At 35.6% G+C, this 7,949-nt stretch overlaps 1 non-coding gene across 1 annotated transcript; it reads right to left on the bottom strand.

The window, feature by feature from the left end:
- Positions 1–7,525: 7,525 nt before the first annotated feature.
- On the bottom strand, positions 7,526–7,597 carry TRNAC-GCA (transfer RNA cysteine (anticodon GCA)). The gene has a single exon. It is a non-coding gene; the product is annotated as a tRNA-Cys (tRNA).
- Positions 7,598–7,949: the final 352 nt, after the last annotated feature.

Raw genomic sequence — 7,949 nt, 5'->3', positions numbered from 1 at the left:
CGCTCTACAGCTAATTTTTCAATGAACGTCATCTTGCCGGGTGGAAGCGGTGCCGAAGAGTGTACTATAATTTTTATACCGGCTATACATTATCGCCAGATTCAGATAGATGTCGATGACAATGTATGAAAATTGCGAACTTTAAGAGCATTGAAAAACCAGTAATGTATGCCAAATCTGCAAAAGTTTGGCGAACTGATTGCCGATAATATAGGGTGACTTTTTATACATTGGCAATATTTTGTCTACATGCTCCGTCCATGATTTTGAACAACTTTTAGTATGGGAGTAAATCCGGAAAGAAAATCAGCTGTTCTATACAACATTAAATACCTAAATTGTATGGAACAGCAGATATTTTTTCGCGGTTTCAAGGTTGCTTCCATACGAAAAGTTGTTCAGTATCATCGACTGAGTATGTAGATAAAATAATCCCAATGTATAAGAAGTCACCCTGTATAGCCTGCATAGACTAGGCCGACGTAACGGCGACCTGCAATTTACATGAGCGACTGAAACCTTGGAGAATAAAATTCTACAGATTTCCGTTCCGTATAATGGAACAGCTGTTACAAGGTAGGAAATACACGTGATTTACTTACGGTTTTATTAAGGAGACTTATTTTCAGCTCGAGTTATTGAACTTGAGAATGTGTGTGTAATAGGTACATAAGCGTTATGTATTATGCCGTATTCACACTATTGGCAAACAGTTTTCCTAACTTGGTGGTTTTGATGTGCATTGCTGGTTTTTCTAAAAAAGACTCTTTATACAATAACGACGTTAATTTACTTGGCATCAGTCGAGTTTGCCGATAGTGTGTAGCCGGCATTATTGGATATATCCAACAGAGGTTTAGCAGTAAAAGTGCGGCCTCACTGCTCCGTTGAACTATGTTGCGTCGACAAAAAGCGTTGCTACATAGGTTTTCATGTATGTGGCAGTGGCTAGCGCGCTTGGGTTACTTAAGAACTTGCTTGGTTTAAGCCTTAAGTAGTGTGGCGGAAAGTTTGTATGGTTGATGATGATGAGGTCGACCTGGCCAGGGGCGTAACACGCAAATTAGTTTAATGGAGTTGTTGATTGAAAATAATTTAATACATATTTATAGGTCATTTACACAACATATCAAACCGTTAGCCACTGATATATTGTAATTTAGACATAAGAAAAACCCTGAAGGGATACTTAGAATTCAGGTCTCACACGACCTATAAGGTGGCACCGTTATTTTCGCCCTGAGACTTGGGCCAGCTCAAAGCAAACCGGTCTAACTGCCGGCTAGACACACTGAATAAATTTAGCACAACACGTGTGACCCGAATATCTTGCCTGCAAGTGTATTGCGATGTTTCTTGCACATGAGTAGGTAACAGACTAGAGGCAAAGCCTAATAAGGAGCGTCCGAAATGTTTACCTATTTTAGTAGGGTTGGCAAAGGAGATATAAATATAATAAACAAAACATTTATTGAATTTACACTTCCGAATCTAGCTATTTACACTATTTTGACACCTATTTACACTTTAGTCGATTAAAACCAATTTAAAATTATTTTTTTTCTGAGCAGGCCCTCAGCTTGTCTAATGGCCGAGCGCTCGCAAACCGGTTTTATCCAGTTGCGGCTTGCGGCGCGTATGCGAATCGACAAGCGACTAGTGGACATGCAAACAAGCTTACATGCTTGTAGTAGTGTACCTACGAAAACGTAGTTGTACGAACCTTAGCCTCTGTTCTGATTCTCTACTCCTGTGGTTTCTTGCAAGATTCAAAGAGGTGGTCAACTTGAGTATGTAATTTTAACGGAGTTTCATCATAGTCAACTGTATCTACTATAGGTACTACAACGAATTTCCAATGTTATGTACAGGAATTTAAATTTTTTAAATGATTTGCCTTTTCGGAAATTTAAGTTGCTCTTATAATAGTTAAAGCAAAGAAAAAATATATATTTAAATCCGATTTATGTATTTACAACATACATAACTGATAAAACATTATTTTTTCCGAAATAATGTAAATAAGTTTAAAGATTTTACCGTGTCCAGTGTTCGTTCAGTAAGTCACTTAAAATAGAAATTTTATTTTACTCATTTTATTCTAAACTCTGAAATATATAAATTTATTCTACTCTTAATTTGTAAAACACTATACGTATTTGTAAATACTATACGTTCAAATTGAAAATATGTATATATGTACAAACCTTCCCATATTTTTGAAACAGCAGTACGCCGTGGAAGCGAGCGTTTTTAACTGAATAACCTCGTTGTTATATTTCATTAAATGCTTTTTGAAGCGTATTTTCACATGTAAGCATCTGGATATTCATACGAAAGTATTTCAGTTGCAAATATAATGAAATGCATTTTAAAATGTAGGATATTCAGGTACTTAACTATATATACATTCGACAGCACATAAAGAGATTTAAAATTGAAAAATTCCTCTATTGCCGTGGCATATAATTTTAAAGCTGGGTTCTATATACCACATCTTTCTAACATCATCACCTTTGAAAGTCTGAGCCCAGGGTCCGCTTTCCTACTTTTTGTCTTCCCTCCGCAAGGTCGTCGACATCCCTAATTGTATGAATATTAGCACACATATCATCTTTGACGACTTTGTATACATGTAACAATGTATTTTTCAAATACGCATATTAGCGTCTACAATACGCACATAATTAGTTGAAACTGAATAATTTGCCCTCATTTTTGAGACCGCCATCCCATCTTATATTCCATGCCGAAGCCCCAACGAGATAGGCAAAACTATTTGCACAATAGAAATGGCATTGCAAGACAACTGCAGAGCAGGCGCCAAGGGGCTGATATCTCATAACAAACACAAATAAGCTGACGTGATCCTCTTACTGAAGTAGATTAGGTACAGCCAGTGAATATTGCTGATGTTTTTCTTGCCTTGCATTGTTTTGAGTTGTTCTTGTGACGTAATAAAGAGATTTGCTTTCTAGAAACTCTTAGAGAATAAAGGTATATTTTTATAATTTGAGTTTGATCCCAATCTAGCCTGATGATATTTCGAGACATTATGTTTTTGTGTACTACTAATGTCTGTTCGTGTACAGGCATGCGGCCCACCTGATGGGAAGGGTTAACCGCAATATATAGAAGCTTGCAATACCAAGGGTCTATACTCGTATCTAGTCTATTCTCGTATATATCTATATATTATTTTTTACATTCTTGTCCTTACCATTTTTCTATTTTTTTTGTAGCTGGGAACTGAGTCTCAGAGTTTTTGTTTCCATGCACTTCTTACGTCATCTATAATATAGATTCTATATTCAAAACGCAAAGTAAAACAGCTTATGGCACTAAATATTCTAAATCTTTGGTAGAACATAATTTTGAGATCGAATTTTATTTATTTAAGGAGATATAATAATGTCCCCTGCTCACTTGAAACGTATGTCATGAATTGTATGCTACAATGCACATTATGCCTGGAACTATATGAAACCCGAACGGAGCCTAAGTAATGATGCAATTTTATGTAAGTATAAATCTATCTAGTCGCGTCACACCCACAGTTGCTAATTAGGCGCCTACTATGATACCGATATCAGGTTATACGTGACCCAATATATCAATGTTCTGCTCCAGAAAATAATGCTACACTTCCACGCAGTGTCACGGTGGAATAATTCATGATTTCTAAGCATTATCTTATCTCTGTGAAGGATACTTTATAACGTGTAGGACTGGACGTTGCTGCAAAACAGTGATAATAAGGAACTGAGGCAATTCAATTAATCAGTAGTTTATTATTGGTTATTCACCTAATTTGGGAAAGGATTCGAGCTATTCTGTTGATTCGGAATCTGTTTCCGACTCGAGCCCATTTTTGGAGATTTTTCTATATTTCTTTATTATAAAGTCACTCCCTGTGCATGTACTACACGAAACTATAGTTGGTTGCAATATTTTATTTCCTTGTTTGTGTTATCTCTCAAGTACCAGTTCCTTCCTCAGCTACAGAGTATGAGAAGGCAATGAGAAGACTTAATTCCCAATATGAACACAAACCACAAGACTGATTTGGACCGTACTTTCAGGATAAAGTACCCTATGTGGTAATCCAAGGTACCAGCTACTTTAATACCAAATTTCATAAAAATTAAGTAAATAACAAATCACACAGATTGAGTTAGCCCCAAAGCAAGTTCGAGACTTGTGTTATGGGATACTATATTTTATAACATATACATATATAGATAGATCCAAGACCCGAGCCAATCAGAAAAAGATCATTTTCCGTCATGACCCGACCGGGGATCGAACCCGGGAGTTCTCGGTTCAAAGGTAAGGCGCTTACCTTTTACCACTGCGCCACTGAGGTCGTCATTGTCAGTGACCCAGTCATTTGAGCGTGAAGACGTAACGAACCATGGATTTAATAATTTAATAAGTACTTCGGAGTACCTACTAATTCCATGTAACGAATATAGTCACAATATTTCGCAAATCCTAGTTTAAAACATTAATGAGATATAATGTCTATAATAGTTAATTTATTTATCTTCACGTCTTTTCTTCTGTTCTTATTGTATTTTGTGCCGCAGGCGTTAGATATTTTGCTGATATTATGTAAAGTTGCTGCGACGGAGAAATGGCGCTCCTTGTATTGAATAATGTTTATTTTGTATTCATGTGAATGTATTGATATGATACTGCGTGCAAATTGTGTACTGAATAAAGAATACTTTTCATGTATTCTCAATGGCTATAATCAAGACGACTTAATAATCATATTAGCTCGATTTAGATAGTTTTTATGGGATAAGGCGAGGTCATATGATGGTAAGTAACCACCACTACTCAAGACCAACTGCAATACGTATCCTGATGATGATGTTCTTGAAGAATTCATAAAAGGCTAAGAACAGATTTCAGCCTTGCAAGAAATTACTTGTTTCTTGAAAAAGTAGTAAAGATATTAATGTTTTTCATTTTGAACGTTACAAGCCCTTACAAGCAGTTCGGTTAAGTCAGGTTGGTAATAAGTCAAGTTTTTACAATTTCAGTAAAAAAAATCAGTTATCGTAACCATTCAAAACTGACAACAGCTGTCCCAAAATAGTAAAAAACCATTGTGAAAAAAACAAACAAATGTTTTATTTGCTTCGAACGGAAAAATAAAGCCATTGGCAGTCAATAAAGCACCGGACCGGACTGTCAAATTGGCTATCTTCCGTCGTTAAAATTCAGTACGGCCGGATGAAAATAACAGATTATCGAAATGTAATAAATTTTGTAAAATGAATTCGGCGACCGCAGACTGCTGCGGTGGCGCGGTTGTTTTTCATCTGGCAGTACCTACAGCACTGGATCATAGATACTTGAAGATAATATTTACGGCTGGTCATATTGGGGTAATATGGGAGGTGGGGTAATATTGGTGGTTTCTGGAGTGTGGTGATGTCATATGAGGCGACAGGGACACATGCACGCACACTACTACAATAAAAGCTGATAGGCAAAAATCCCCAAAGAGGGTTGAAGTCAGGCAGGCGACTAATAAATCTGACATCAGTGTTAGCAATTCACACACTCGAAATTAAGAAAATCAGAGTTAAGTCGAAAACTGCGCCCAGACCCATTTGCTTAGCGATGGCATCTCTGGTGACTTATGTTTATTTCTAATATACCTACTTGTTTTCTAGTAATGACTATCCACTCCGAACATTACGACTACTGTCGGTAAAACAATCAAGCGATTGTATTTAATGTAAATTTAATGTAATAAATACTGTGATCACGAAGTATCATAAAACATAAAAATATATTATACGATAGCTGGCTGCTGGTTTGTAAAGTAAATTTTAATTTTCACTCAAGAATCAATGTTTAGTCTATCTTGTTCTGTGATCGCAGTGACTACAACAAACTCATTTTCATGGTTTGCCATAAAATTGCAGAATATTTATTTTAATTGCAACTCACACTTATCGCTGTCATTGAATGTATTGTTTCATATATTTTAATACAATCTGGTTGCAATTCAACGCTAATATTATTGGTTTGGACTGAATGAACAATCTCATATGTGTATACACATAATTAAGAATAAATCTAAGCCCCATCATAAGTGCTAAGTAAGCAGTCGAAATTAATTTACCCTCGAAAATTCTAAAAAAAATATCAAATTATTTTTTACAAACCACTTCCTAGACAATACATTGACGTTTACATTGACGCGACATTCCAATTCGTTTATTCGGACATCTTCGGCAAAATTTGACCAATTCGAAAATAGATAAAAAATAGCTTTTGGTTAAAGGTACCTTACATATATATAATATATATTAGATTTAGGATTGAAGTGGACAAATAACCAGCATCTAGTCATTCCAAAGTCAATAGCGGACCAAATTTTGTTGAAAATTAATAAAATAAATACAGCAAATTCAGCATCAAGCAATCGTGATCGAGGATCGACCCTTGTGATGATGGAGACTATTTCTTATCGTTCATAGAACGTGGTTTTTGTTACCATGCCGTAAAGTCTAGATTGCAATAGTATTGTAAAATTGGTGACAGGGGCGCCCAACTAGAACCTGAATAAACTGTGAGACGACACGAACGGCATACGTTAAAAAGGTCACTTTAATTCATAGATAACTTACCTCATACGTCTATAAATGTAATTTATATTTTTATTCTAAGCAGATTTTTTTCTGTTATCTGCCTGACAACCTGTAAAGTACATCCACTTAATATAAGTTTAATAATTATTATGAGTTTAACCGATTCCAGTCACGGCGACAGGGTCAAGAAATTCGAACTAGCTCGCGTACTCAAAAATGTTGAAGTTTTGGCTCCAGCTGCCTGCCTGGCATGACATATTATTGTTGACAATCTGTTACCAGAGCTAATTGTCCCTTAGTCGCCTCGTACGACAATCACTGTAGGTTAATGAGTGTTACTTTTCTAGGGTAATTCTAAACACCACTCGGGGCAGCCAATGTTATCTTTATAATGAGTTAGCGCAGGACCTTTAATTAATTCGCCTTAGTGTCGTGTTATGGTCGTCATCATCATAATAACGTTTTAAATCCCAGTCTATTTCTTATATCATCATTCTTATAGATAAAGGATTGCTGAATCTGCAAGGCCACCCGGGGTTACGAAGACAAGCCCTTGTTGACATAGGTACTTGAGTGTACTTTCTTTGTTATAGCGATAGTTTACTTTAGATCAAGAAAGAATGACGAAACTTGCAAAAGAAGACCGATTGATTTTTTACTAAATAATTCCTCAAGGATTTTAATGTCAACTAAAGCAGTCTCAAATATGTATGCAGTCGATGTACGAAACTTTTCATTCCATGCTTTATATAAATACATTCGCTCTCAGGAATGTTATCAAAATTTTGTTGAAGCAAAATTATATGTTTTCAAAAATTTGATTTTTTTAAATAAAAACATTTTTAGTTTAAGATATTTAAATTTTTTATATTATTCGCAATTGATAAAAGAGAATTTAAGAATATTAATTTAGGGGACACCCGGATTTGAACCGGGGACCTATCGATCTGCAGTCGATTGCTCTGCCACTGAGCTATATCCCCGCTCAAATGTGTAGCGAAAATGCACAGTCACACTGCAAAGGATGCATGTTACATACGTAAACCATATTTAAATAATAATATGAGTATGTTAATATGGGTATTTTCATCTTGTTATTTTTTTTAACAATAAAATTAGTAAAAGTGCCCGATATTCTAAAGTCCTCCATTTTGTATAGAGACTGTATGTATATTAGTATACTCGTAGCTGTTACAGCGCGGCGTAGCGACTACGACGTAGCACATTCAAACTACAGTAGCGCGATTTGATAATGTTTAAAATATTTTTTATCATAAAAAATAAAGGCATTGTGGATTGCATTGGAATCATAAGAGACAACTTTAAAAAAATCAA

Source organism: Plodia interpunctella, chromosome 2 (genome assembly GCF_027563975.2).
Source record: "Plodia interpunctella isolate USDA-ARS_2022_Savannah chromosome 2, ilPloInte3.2, whole genome shotgun sequence".
Classification (NCBI taxonomy): Eukaryota; Metazoa; Arthropoda; class Insecta; order Lepidoptera; family Pyralidae; genus Plodia; species Plodia interpunctella.
This window is presented reverse-complemented; position numbering and strand designations above follow the sequence as displayed.